Below are 13,433 nucleotides of genomic sequence, written 5' to 3'. Positions count from 1 at the left end.
TTCATTTCCTTCCACCTAATTTGACTGTCCCCTTCTGGAATTACTCTCTTCCTTTAGTGTCTTGTCTGCTGCTCCCCTGGCTTTCCTTCTCCTCCTTGACATTGTTTTCTAGCATTTCATTGGCTTCTTTTCAGCTGGAGAGTTTTTTTGTGGCTGACTTCTTCAGGGCTCCCCACACACCTGACATCCCCAAAGTGGGTGTTCATTTACGGTTAAATCTAACACCTCACCCACATGGTAAGAGGCCATTTTACTGTGAGACATGCTCTTTCATAACATTTTCCCCTGGTTGAAAAAAAACCATAGCCAGGAGAGATAAATTTTGCATTATCAGTAGAAAGTGTCTTAAGTGACAGTTTACACATGGCAGGATTTGAGGCAATTCTAAATGAAGCAAGAGCTTAAGTCACATGGAAGACAGGACCTGCATGTTCTCAGTCTCATGATGACAAGCTGTAGGGTTTAAGATTGAATTACATTCTGTATGATACTTAAATATTTCATAATTAAGCCAAACCATCTCTAAATCCCACTGCTCCTCTAGAGTCACACAATCACTCTGCTTTAGTTGTTGCCCCTGCATCCTCTGCTTCTCTTCATTATGTTCCTGGGACTCTAACTTGCTCTCCCCACTTTCTTGAAATTACTCTCCTAAAATTACTAGTGTTTTGATCATCCAAAATAGTCTCTTCTTGGGAAATCCTGCTACATTGGCCCCCTCTACTTTCTGCAGTCTTCTTTCCCTTTGGTTTCACTTTCCCTTCTGCTTCTCCTACCTCCTGATTCCCTCTTCTTAGGCTCTCTCTGGTTCTTCCTTTTCTTTTTCCTTTGATGTTTCTTGAGGGCCTGGCTTCTTTTTCATTCCAGATGCTTGCTTGTCTCAGATAGCAACCTAATCCATGTCTATGGCTCCAACTCTGACTCTTGAAACTATAATTCTAGGTCTAACTTCGCTCTGGAGCTCGAACTGCTTCCTATAAATTTTCACCTGAGTGTCTCCTACTCCACTTGAGTCTACTAAGGACTTCTCACTGAAATTGTTTCTCCTCTTTTTTCCTTAATTTTAGGCTCATGGCACTGTCACATATTCAACAACCAACCCCAAATCTCAGTATATCCTTGCCTACTCTTGTCACCCAATTCCTCACAGCCAATTAATTACTAAACCCAGTAGATCTTATTTTAAAATGTATCCTCTAAGTTTCCTTTCCCCCCACACTGAAACTACTCTAGATCAGACTTTTATAATCATGAACCTTAACTCTGCAATTGATTTTCTGAGGCCTAATTGATAAACTCTCCTACTTGATTTTTCTATTCGCTTCCTTATCCTTATATACAGTCTTACTATAGCCTGATTTATAGTTTTAAAATGCAGATCTAATAATGTAGTTCCTTCTCTGAAAATATTTTCATAGTGTCCAAATGATTTCAAAATAAAAAAATTGGAATCTTAACAAGGCTTTCAAGGACCTTCACTATCTGGTCCCAACCTAACTCTACCATCCTTATCTCCTGCCATTTCCCAAAGCAAAGTCCTTGTTCTATAAATCCCTGTTACCTGATTATTATTCTGTGTATTTTTTTTTCCTCTGTATTTTGCTCACTTTCCAACCTTTGCTTGTCAAACTCTACTCATCCTCTAAATTCCTCAGGAATAATTAATTAAATACATCTGTTTCTGTGTTCCCAAAGTCCTTTACCCACATAAAACAAGATTTATTACACATATATTATGCTTTATTGTATATGTCTCTTTTCTTGTTAGATTGTGAGAAACTTGAGGATAGGGAAAGTATCAGTCACTCTCCCCTTTTCTAGTACATAGGCACACAGAAGATGCTTACTAAATATTTTACAAATAAAAAAAAAATATATATATTTGTTTTATTATACACGCACACACACACACACACACCCAGAACAGACTGGTTTTCCAGAATGGAGATATTTTTCCTCCACGTGAATCTTCTCCAGACTCATGCCCTTTGAAGCTCTCAGGCATATTATAAAATCTAGTTAGAATCAAATGACTATTAAAGTTATATGTTAACTCTCAAATCAAGCTTATACTTCATTATAAAAACATATTCTGGAGTTCCTGTTGTGGCTCAGTGGTTAACAAATCTAACTAGGAACCATGATGTTGCAGGTTTGATCCCTGGCCTTGCTCAGTGGGTTAAGGATCTGGCCTTGCAGTGAGCTGTGGTGTAGGTTGCAGACATGGCTCGGATCCTGTGTTGCTGTGGCTCTGGTGTAGGCCGGTGGCTACAGCTCTGATTAGACCCCTAACCTGGGAACCTCCATATGCCACAGAAGTGGCCCTAGGAAAGGCAAAAAGACAAAAAACAAACAAACAAAAAAACTCCACATATTCTAAAACACATATTTATACATGTTTTATATGTATGCATGCATGTATAATTTTTTCCAAATTGTTTCATTATGCTTATGAGCTCCTAGCTTTTGAAAAAGCCAAATTTCTTAAAGTCAATTGGAGAAGGTTTGTAATCAGAGAATACTGTTGCATATTACTTTAGCTAAAGAAAAAAGAGTAATCATTTAGGGAATTATTACAAACAAAATGAAAATCAGAAGCACATGTGCACAGAAATCTAGAAAGAACAAAGAACGTAGGAAAATTCTAGAAAAAAAAAAACCAAATCTTTGGTTGCCACTGAGACATGCAGCGTTGACTGATGTGGTGAAGCCCCAAGCCCAAGGCTGAGGATCAAGAGCTTCTGATTTCAGGCTGAGGATTCCCCCAAGAAGAGCTAGGGATTAGTGGGAACAAGAGTGGGTTATTTGACAAGCAATTAATGAAAAGTTGTTCAAAGATGCAATCTTTAAAATTTCTGAAGAAACAACAATTTATTTTTTAATAAAAACTCTTTGTTTTTACTGAAATATATTCTACAAAGCCTGTTTTAAGTGAAAAGAAGGCCTGGCTTCTTGAAAACAAAGCAAAGAACAAATAGCAACAAGTTTGTTGGGAGGTATGGTCCTGCTTTAGGAGTTCATAGAAAGTTTTAAGCATTTAAGTCTAATTAGATCTTATAATATGTCTGGGTTTCAAAGGAGGGAGAGGCTAACGCAAGAGAGGATTCACATGGAAGGAAAACAATTCTCTATGTTGGAACGGCCTGTCTATTCAGGGGCAACCTATGGATTTTTTCCCCTCTGTGTATTTTCTTGGGTTGGTGAACTCTGTTATGAAAAAGGAGCTTCTGGTCATTTAAGGAATGAGGGAAGGAAGCAGAGTGAGCAGGAATCACTTTGAGAGCCAGCTGGGAATTCTAAGGCAACTTAGCACGGTCTTTCTGGAAGGTTATATGTAGGTATTTTAAAGCTTAATAGTAACATGAAAAAATCGCTTATGAATCTTCCCTAAATCTGTAAAGGGCTGTAGCCATGTATATGAAGTTTAAAAATATATAAGACTTATGATTTGCAGATGAAGATTAGGTCTAGGAAATAGAAGCAGGGTTCAATTATGCAATGGCTCATAGCATTTTAGTAAGAAAGATAGCAGACAAAAACTAGGTGTTAGTATTTCTTTTGAGCCAAGTTTGGCTCAAACTGTGATTTATTGTATTTACATCAAATAACTACGAATATTTTAAACGTGGTGTTTTGTTATTTTAACAAATATTTCATTTTTATCTAAGCTTTAGAAAGGTAGAGGCAGTGGGCAAGAGCATTCTAGCTGAACTGTTTCCATTTTTCTGATGGAAGCTATAAAACCACATACTGAAAGCATAAGAAGAAAAAAAGAGCTCCTGAAGGTTTGGTCCTGTCATGTGAAGTCTATAATGTGATGAGAAATGTCACAGAATCAGTGAGAAGAGTAGAAAATTTATGACAGGAAGTATTGGGGTGCCCAAGCAGAGAACTTAGTCCAAAGTGCAGTTAAGTTTCAAATCTCTTGTTGTGGAGACTGTGTGATTAACACACCCAGTTTAGCTGATAACACTCTCCAGGCCAGCTTTTTGAGAGGTGAAGACTAGGCAAAAGTAAAGATATGAAGAGATAATACTGAAGGATGTCTAATTTCTAGTCAATTAATAAAAAAATCTAAAACCTGCCACTGTCCAGGTTCTCCTCCAAATCTCAAATGTCTCCAAAGCCTAGAGCTGTTTTATCCTTTTCACACATCAGACAGTTGGGTAAAAATCATCTTCTTGCTTCTTGCCCAGGCCCTACTCAAACTTTCCACTTTAATCTCACTGGTCACTTGACTTCAGATCCATTGCTTGTCTGTTTTCCCTTTTGCTATGCTGTCCTTCCCCTAAATCATCTTCCCCCTCTTCATGCAGACGGGCCTGGTTCAAGGACCCTTCCTTTCTGTAGCTTTTCTTGGCTTTCCAAGGCAAGCTCCTCTGCCAGTTTTCCCATAGTACTTTTATTATGTCTCTTACATTGCACTTGCTTTATTGTTTTGTATTTAAGAGATCTGTCTCCTCTTTAAGCTGAGAGCATGGACCAGGTTGGATTAATACTAGTTTCCAAAGTAACTATTTATTACAGCACCTAGAACAGCATAGGTGGCTCTGTAAATTGTTGGGTGAATTGAATACTTGATTCATGGCTTTGGAATGCTTAAAGACTAAGGTAGACAGAAATCTGATGCTGGTACGTAAAGGATAAGAAAACAGTGTTAGAATAGAAAAAATACAGTCAAAAGAGAACAGAAGTTGTTTGAGCTGCCCAGAAAGGAGTTGAGATGGAGATTGATTCCTGGCTTCCAGATACCCAGTATCCCAGACTCTTCACTTATCCATACTGCCTCTGAGGACCACCCCCCCATAAAGTTTATTTCCTGTTCCCTATCAGCACTTCTGTGGAACTGAAACAGCATTCTTACTGGCCACACTCACCCTGGCGCCTTAGCTAATGAACGGAATTTGGCGAGACTGCTCAGCCCAGCACCAGAGCATTATGAAATCATCCCCTGATCCATCTAATTGTGTAGTTTCTAACCTTTCAGGCCAACCATAGCACAAGAGGAAGAAAGAGGGAGAAAGGGACATGCCGAGAAACCCAGAGAAAGATCAAATACAGTCATTTCTAGAGATGAGAAGTTGTGTCTTGCTGAAGCATGAATCCACTCAACACTTGTGGGTTTTAAATTGGGAACTGACGTGAAAACTCTGGATCTGGGAATTCTGTTTAGCTCTGGCAAAATACGAGGTTGGAGCCGCTTGCATTTTTATTTTAAATTCCCTTGGTAGTTCTAGGAGCAGGGGCACACATTACATTCAAACAAGTATCTTTATTGTTTGCATAGCACACAGTCTTCTAGTTAATTAGAAAAACATTTTTTCCCAAATTAAATTTCCCTAGAAAAACAATGATTTAAATTAAGGGCAAAGCCTTTTTTTTTGTGGACACTAGTAAATCCTTCTTGTACCCACTACTTCTAGAAGATTAAAAGCACAGTTGGAATTAGAAGGCTATATTCATTTGTTTTTTTGTCAGATTCTTTCATCCACAAAAGTAATAAGCCCTTACCTGTGTACATTGTATACTTAGTTTTGCATGCCATATGACAGAGCTACCTGCAGATAGAGACACGATGCGGAAATTCTAATTATTCAGATTTTTGAAAAGTATACAAGTACTGCAATTAACAGCAAAACCCCACTGTGCTGGGCCACCTCCACAATCTAATCTATTTGCTTCTTTTCTTCTCTCTTAATAGTTTGCCTTATTTATAGCTCTTATCAAAATTTATTCTTTCTCTTGATACTCTTGGCTTTCTAAAGTAAAAGGTATTATAATTTTTGTGATCCTTACTACGAGTAGTAGTCCTTCTCTTTTTCCAAGCCTGGCATGAAATGTTTGTTGAATGAATACCAGTCTTAGAGACCCAGCTGATGCCAGCCTATTGTCTTCAAAGAGATTCACAGAGTAATCCTTGTACTTTTTTGGTCACTTAAATAGTGGTACCTGAACCATGAGGTTGCGGGTTCGGTCCCTGCCCTTGCTCAGTGGGTTAACGATCCGGCGTTGTGAGCTGTGGTGTAGGTTGCAGACACGGCTCGGATCCCGCGTTGCTGTGGCTCTGGCGGGGGCCGATGGCTACAGCTCCGATTCAACCCCTAGCCTGGGAACCTCCATATGCCGTGGGAGCGGCCCAAGAAATAGCAACAACAACAACAACAAAAAAGACAAAAAGACAAAAAAAAAAAAATAGTGGTACCTTTAAACAAAAGGAATCTTCAGTAATTTCTGCAGTTCTGAGATGAGAAAGCCTTAATGACCTGCACTAGTGAAGTTATTGGAAGCCAAGGAATCTCAAGCCCCAGATCATATAGAAGTCACTTTTTCTTTTTTTTATGGCTGCATGCATGGCAATATGGAAGTTCCAGAGCCAGAGATTGAATGTGAGCCACAGCTGTGACCAAAGCCACAGCTGTGGCAACACTGGATCCTTTAATCCACTGTCTTGGGCTAGGGATTGAACCTGCTGGGCCAGGGAGCTGAGCTGCTGCAGTGGGAACTCCAGAAATCACCCTTTTGTCTGCATTTATAGCATATCTTTCCTTAGTAGATTCACCAACAGCTTTCCTAGAACATTAAGAGTTGGTAGAGTCTCGGATTTATCACAAAGTACAGAATGCAAAATCCCTTCATTGTGTCACATCTAAGCCTAGGTGGTATGATAAGGTGGCTTTTAGAGGTTGCACAAAGAGGGAGAAGGAGAATGTTAGAGCTTAGCTCCCTCCACATTTTAGATGGGATAAATGCAATGGGTGCTGGAGTTGATCCATGTGGCTTGCAATATTTCAGGAATTTCATGAGCTGATAGCTAAACATAGCCATCATTAAAAATTGAGTTGTATAAACTTAAAGTTAAATCGATTGTATTAGAGAAAAAGACAATAAATAGTCATAACTCGTTAGTCCCTAATTTACTGCATTTACTATTAATTATGCTCCTGAGATTATTGATATTTATTTTATTTAGATGGTGGAAATGGCATATGATGATGTAATACTGCACGTATCTTCTCAATCTGTTGAGTGACATCACATTGGTAGCTTGAAATTGGCCATGGTGGGAATATTTGCACCACAGAAATCAGCAAATGCCATAAAACTAAGGCTCAATTTTTTATTCTGTGGACTGTCTAAATCAGGTGTTGCAAAACTATAGTTCCATAAGTCAAGTACAACATACGATCTGGCTTTTACATTTTTAAAGGATTGATAATGCACATGCATGTGCATGAGCACACGCACAAACACACACACACACACACACACACACACATGAATATGTGACAGAGAATAGAGACCATATGTATTCTACAAAGCCTAATGCATTTACTCTCTGGCCCTTTGCAGCAGAAGCTTGCTGACCGCTGGTCTAGACAGAGACTCTTACTTAAGTGATGAGAAAATCTTAATAATTCAGATTAAAATTAAATGTTCCTGGTGGCTATTACATTATGAGTAGCAAAAAAAAATTCAGGAAATATTCTTCCAATACCTGAAAACTATTACTTGATTCAACAAAGAATGCCACTGATGAATGAGTGAAGTTATAATGTATGTCTTTATTATTTCATTTTTATTTTACTTCCTTAAAGTAAATGAAAACCCAACATTTACACTGTAACTACATTCATCAGTTAATTATGTGAAAATGAAAAAAAAAAGACATTTTGGGAGAAATGATAGGCTCTAAGGAATTTATAAAAAAGAATATGGTATATTTATTACACTTATTATTTATAAATTGTATATGCATATCCTTTGTGTCAGTAATATAAAAGATGTGCATATGTGTATGTATCTATGTGTATGTAATTTTTCCATCTAGAGATCCAGTTGGTAAACATTAACTGTCATATCACTGGATAAATGGTAGGTGGTTTCTCAGATAGACTCTAAGGATGGATATATCCTGACAAAGCAGAGTATGATGTCTGAGGGGAATAGATTTCTCAGACATAACTTAGGTAACATTCTGTTACCAAGAGATAAGAATGAGGTACATAAACCCCTTTTGGAAGGAGGAGTGGCATGGGGGTGGGGGGAATTTGGGGAAGAAGTTCATTTACCAAGCTATCACCATCTGCCTAGTCTGCCTAGATGGCCTAGACCTAGGAACTGGGCAGTTCAGGTGCCCAGACTCCTCACATCAGTTCTTATTGCCCAAGCCAGGGCTGGCCCAGAAATTGACAGAGCATACAACCTGAAAGGCAGGTATCTTTGGGCTTGACTTCAACAAGAATGGCTGAGTCAGAGGCTGGACAACAGAAACCTAAAAGTTGATTGTATACATTGCAGGACATTGTATTCCACTACTTCTGATTGCCTGAAAAAGCATTATGCCTAAACAGGATTATCTAGGCCTCATTACTATTATAGTCTTTATATGTTTTATTACTATATGTTGTTATATTTTATTTCATGGTTATCTGTGTTTTATGAATGGACACTTTTATAATACTCCCGTGTGGAAATAAGAAGGATGAACTCACCTCCTCTCACAAAAACACCAAAATCACAACTGCTGAACAACCATCAACAAGAAAGACTTGAATCTTCCAAAAAAGATATTCTACATCCAAAGACAAAGAATAATTCATAATGAGATGGTATGAGGGGCACTTTCATGATAAAGCCAAATCTCATATCTGCCAGATAGGTGACCCCTAAACTGGAAAATAGTTATATTCTAGACACCTTACCACAGGAGTGAGAGGTCTGAGTCCCACATCACACTCCCCATCCTGGAGGTCTGGCATCAGGAGAAGCCCCAGAGCATTTGACTTTGAAGATCCGTGGAGCTTGAGTATAGGATCTCCACAGGGCTAGGAGAAACAGAGACTCCACTCTTGGAGGGTACACACAAGGTTTCACATGGACTGGGACCAAGGACAAAGCAGTAACTCCATAGGAGCCTGAGCCAGCTGGGACTTGGAGGGTGTCTTGGGGTGGTGGGGGTCATCTGTGCCTTGCTGTGGGGACAAGGACAAGCTCTTGTGGAAGAAGAAGCGCTCATTCATCATAATAAGTTCTCCTGGAGATCACCATTTTGGCATTGAGACCTGGCCCTATCCAATAGTCTTCAGACTCCAGTGCTGATATGCCTCAGGCCAAAGAACCAACAAAGTGGGAACACAGGTCTATTAATCAATATATAGGCTGCCTATAATCATCCTGAGCCCACAGCCACTCTAAGCACATGCCTTGACACAGTCCTGCCCACCTGAGAAAGGACCAGTGGATCAGACTGCAATCACAGACAAATAAGATGGCAAAGAAATATGTTCCAGATAAAGGAAAAAGAGAAACCCCCAGAAGGACAACTAAGTGGAGTACACATAGGCAATATTCCTAAAAAAAGAATTTAGAGTAATAATAGTAAAGACGATTCAAGATCTCAGAAAAACAGTGGGGGCAGAGACTGAGAGGATACAAGAAATTCATAATAAAGACCTAGAAGATATAAAGAACAAACAGATGAAAAATACAATAACTGAAAAATAGACTAGAAGGAATCATTATCAGAATAAATGAACCAGAAGAATGAATAAGTGAGCTGGAAGACAGATTGGTGGAAATTACTCCTGTGGAACAGAATAAATTAAAATGAAAAAAATAAGGATAGTCTAAGAGACCTCTGGGACAATATTAAACATGCCAACATTCACATTATAGGGGTCCCAGTAGGAGGAGAGAAAGATCCTAAGAAAATATTTAGAGATAATAGCCAAAAACTTCCCTAATATGGGAAGAGAAACACTCAAATCAAGGAAGCATAGAGTCCTATAGAGGATAAACCCAAGGAGGAACATGTTGAGACACATATTAATAAAACTGACAAAAATTAAAGACAAAAATATTAAAAGCAACAAGGGAAAAGCAACAAATTACATACAAGGGAATCCCCATAAGTTTATCAGCTGATTTTTCAGCAGAAACTCTAGAGATCAGAAGGGAGTGGCATGATATATTTAAAGTGATGAAAGGGAAAACCTACAACCAAGAGTACTCTATCCAGCAAGGTTCTCATTCAGATTTGAAGGCGAAATCAAAAGCTTTATAGACAAGGAAAGATTTACAGACAAGCTAGGACTATAGTACCACCAAAGCCAGCTTCACCACAAATGTTAAAGGAACTTCTCTAGGTGGAAAAGAAAATCCATAACTAGAAACAAGAAAATTACGAATGGGAAATCTCACTGGTTAAGGCAAACACATGGTTAAGGTCAGAAATGATCCATGTACAAATATGGCATCAAAACAAGCAATCATGAGAAGAGGAGAGTACAAATGCAGAATATTGTAAAGACATTTGAAATTAAGAAAATAGCAACTTAGAACAATCTTGTATAGATATAGACTCCTATAGCAACTCTTCATGGTAACTGCAAACACAAAATTCACAATAGATAAACACACCAATAAGAAAAAGGAATTCGAACACAATACTAAAGATAGTTATGAAATCGCAAGAGAAGAGAACAAAAGAGGAAGGGAAGAAAAATGACTTACAGAAACAAATCCAAAACAACTAAAAAAATGGCGAAAAGAATGTACATGTCGATTATTACCTTAAATGTAAGTGGATTAAATGCTTCAACTAAAAGACAGATTGGCTGAATGGATATGAAAACAAGACCTATATATATGTTGACTACAAGAGGCCCACTTCAGATCTAGGGAAACATACAAGTTGAAAATGAAGGGATGGAAAATGGTATTCCATGCAAATAGAAATCAAAAGAAACCTGCAGTAGCAATATTCATATCAGACAAAATAGACTTTAAAATAAAGACTGTTACAGGAGACAAAGAAGGACAATACATAATGATCAAAGGGGATCATCCAAGAAGAAGATATAACTATTGTAAATGTATATGCACCCAAAAAAGGAGCACCTCAATATATAAGGCAAATGTTAATGGCCATAAAAGGAGAAACCAACATTAACACAGTTATCATGGGGGAGCTTTAGCACCCCATTCACATCACTGGAAAAATCATTCAGACAGAAAATCAGTAATATACTGGCCTTAAATGACACATTAGACCAGATGGACTTAATTGATATTTATAGAACATTTCATCTGAAAGTAGCAGAATACATTCTTCTCAAGTGCACATGGAACGTTCTTCAGGATAGATCACATGCTGGACCACAAAACAAGCCTAGGTGAATTTTTAAAAAATTGAGATCATATCAGGCATCTTTTCTCACCGCAATACTATGAGATTCAAAATAAATTACAAGTTAAAAAAACAACTAAAAAACACAAACACGTGGAGACTAAATAAACAATGTATGACTAAACCAACCAATGAATCACTGAAGAAGTCAAAGAGGAAATAAAAAAAAAAAAATACCTAGATACAAATGAAAGTGAACTCACGGTCCAAAACCTATGAGACACAGCAAAAGCAGTTCTAAGATGGAAGTCTAGAGTAATACAATCTTACCTCAGGAAACAAGAAAAATCTCAAATAAACAACCTAACCTTATACCTAAATAAACTGGAGAAAGAACAAACAAAACCCAAAGTTAGTAGAAGGAAAGAAATCATAAAGATCAGAGTAGAAGTAAATGAAATTGAGATGAAGAAAACAGTAGAAAAGCTCAATGAAACTAAAAGCTGATTATTTGAAAAGATAAACAGATTTGATAAACCTGTGGCCATATTCATTAAGAAAAAAAGGATGAGGGCTCAAATCACTAAAATTAGAAAAAAAAAGTTACATTGATACCATGGAAGTAGAAAGATCATAAAACACTACTACAAGCAACTATACACCAAAAAAATGCACAACCTAAAAAATGGACAAATTCTTAGAAAGGTACAACCTTCCAAGTCTGAACCAGGAAGAAATAGAAAATATAAATAGACCAATCACAAGCAGTGAAATTGAAACTGTGATTTAAAAATTTTCAAGAAACAAAAGATCAGGACCAGTTGGCTTTACAGGTGAATTCTATCAAACATTTAGAGAAGAGTTGATAACTATCCTGAAACTATTCCAAAAAATTGCATATGAAGGAACACTCCCAAATTCATTCTATGAGGCCACCATCACACTGGTGCCAGACAAAGACAAAACCAGACAAAAGAGCACACATGAAAAAGAAAATTACAGACCAATGTCATTGATTAGCATAGATGCAAAAATCCTCAACAAAATATCAGCAACCAAATACAGCAGTAGATAAATCCCTACCAATCAAGTAGGATTTATCCCAGGGATGCAAGGATTCTTCAGTATCTGCAAATCAATCAGTGTGATACACCACATTAACAAACCAAAGAATAAAAACTGTATTATCATCAAATAGATGCAGAAAAAGCTTTTGACAAAATCCAATTCCTATTTCTTCATAAAAACTCTCCAGATAGTGAACATAGAGGGAAACTATCTCAACACAATAAAAGCCATATATGACAAACCCACAGCTCACATAATTCTCAATGGTGAAAAACAAAAAGCATTTCCTCTAAGATCAGGAACAAGATAAGGATGTCCACTCTAGGCACTCTTTTTCAATACAGTTTTGTTAAGTCATATCCATGGAAATCAGAGAAGAAAAAGAATAAAAGGAATCCAAGCTGGAAAAGAAGTAAAACTATCACTGTTTGCAGATGATATTATATTATAACTAGAAAACCCTAAAGATGCCACCAGAAAACCATTAGAGCTTATCAGTGAATTTGGTAAAACTGTAGGATACAAAATTAATACACATAAATCTATTGCATTTCTATATACTAACAATGAAGGATCAGAAAGATAAATTAGGGAAGCAATACTATTTACCATCACATCAAAAAGAATAAAATACCTAGGAATAAACTTACCTAGAGAGAAAAAAGACCTGCCCTCTGAAAACTCTAAGATGCTGATGAAATCAAAGACGACACAAACAGATGGAAATATATACCATGCTCTTGAATTGTAAGAATCAATAATGTCAAAATGACTATCTACTCAAGGTAATCTACAGATTCAGTGCAATCCCTATTAAATACCAATGGAATTTTTCACAAACACAAAAGATCCCAAATAGCCAAAGCAATTCTGAGAAAGAAAAATGAGTCTGGAGGAATCAGGCTCCCTGACTTCATACTATACTACAAAGCTACATTCATCAAAAATATATAGTACTGGCACAAAAACAGAAATACAGATCAGGACAGAAAGCCCCAAAATAAACCCAAGCACCTGTGGTCATTTAATCGATGACAAAGGAGGCAAGAATATATAATGGATAAAGTCTATTTAATAAGTGGTGCTGGACAATGACATAAAAGAATGAAATTAGAACATGCTTTAACAACATAGACAAAATAAACTCAAAATGGTAATATTCTGAAAGTAAGGCCAGATACTATAACACTCTTAGAGGAAAATATAGGCAGAACACTTTTTGACATAGATTGCAGCA

At 37.3% G+C, this 13,433-nt stretch overlaps 1 protein-coding gene across 2 annotated transcripts in view; it reads right to left on the bottom strand.

Annotated features, from left to right (window-relative positions):
- ANKFN1 (ankyrin repeat and fibronectin type III domain containing 1) overlaps nucleotides 1-13,433 on the bottom strand; it is a 343,361-nt gene that overhangs the window by 81,935 nt on the left and 247,993 nt on the right. The window lies entirely within an intron of this gene.

Source organism: Sus scrofa, chromosome 12 (genome assembly GCF_054392235.1).
Source record: "Sus scrofa isolate SSC_HxYL_T2T_F1_AM1 chromosome 12, Sscrofa_HxYL_maternal_Yorkshire_Landrace_v2.0, whole genome shotgun sequence".
NCBI lineage: Eukaryota > Metazoa > Chordata > Mammalia > Artiodactyla > Suidae > Sus > Sus scrofa.
Note: the sequence above shows the minus strand (reverse complement) of the source record. Positions and strands in the feature narration are given on the sequence as shown.